The sequence below is a fragment of the Aplysia californica genome, unplaced genomic scaffold (assembly GCF_000002075.1).
Source record: "Aplysia californica isolate F4 #8 unplaced genomic scaffold, AplCal3.0 scaffold00884, whole genome shotgun sequence".
Lineage (NCBI taxonomy): Eukaryota > Metazoa > Mollusca > Gastropoda > Aplysiida > Aplysiidae > Aplysia > Aplysia californica.
Window position 1 is genome coordinate 109,936 of NW_004798154.1, and position 1,105 is coordinate 111,040.

The following is a 1,105-nucleotide window of genomic DNA, read 5'->3' on the forward strand; positions in this document are numbered from 1 at the left end:
GGGGGTTCGTTTGACTCTTATTTCGTTATTTCAACTAAACAACAAACAAACAAACAAACAAACAAACAAACAAACAAACAAACAAACAAACACTATTAATAGGGATAACAAAAGAGTGAAATGCCCGCAGCAGCCACAGCATGCCTGTAACACATGAAAACTGATTAGGTTGACAAGCAAGAATATGCATGTATAAAAAGTACCTGGGTCATGTAATTCAGAAGCATGTGGGCGACAGTACACTTTGTTCAAAATTGATGTCAAAATGACACGCAGACAAAAGAAAGTTTTCGTCGTAAGTGGTTGGCGAGTGCTGTGGTGTGGTTTGCTCCTTCTTTCCTATCAAACATCTATCGTCCTTGTCTTTCCTTCTTCTCTTCTGCGTTTGTTACTTTCTTAAATTGTAACACCTTTAATCTTCGGCGTTTAAATATGACTTAATTGAGTTGCAAATGCGGTTTAACTCTTACTAAAACTAAAAGACACTACTTTCACAGCCTGTCCAACTTCACACGCTTATCAAAGGTGTCATGACGAGGTAGAATCAGTTTTTTTGGGGGGAATAAGGAGTTAATGGTATTAAAGTGTGTTTAATTGTCTTTCGTTTGATAAAAAAGATTATTCATTTATCTTCAATAGAAGTCGAGATATTTGCTTTTGAAGGAGGTGGGGGTCACCTAGTTTCAGAGGTAACATTAGAGGGGAAAAGGCGCCAAAGTTTGGTGACTTCCAAAGATTGAGAGTCCTTGGAAACTGTAAATCTATATTTTCTGTTTCTTTGTACAACGTTTTTCAGCAAAAGCCACTCAGCAATGTGTTTTCAATAGACATAAAAGCTGTTAAGCAAAAAAATAAAAATACTTTAAAAATTGCCCAACGGGGAAAAAAATTCCGTTTCCTTCGATGTCATTATTTTGACGAGTGCCTGATTTCACCACGATGCCTCACAGTCAGGGAAGTCGGTGGAGGAGTTAACGACAGGAGTCTCCGTCTTCTGTTCCAGGAACACCAGGGAACACATGAAAGATAATAATTTATCATTTAAAAACTATGCCAGAGTAAGCTTTAAGCTCTGAATTAAGAGATGGGTTAGGGGGGGGGAGTG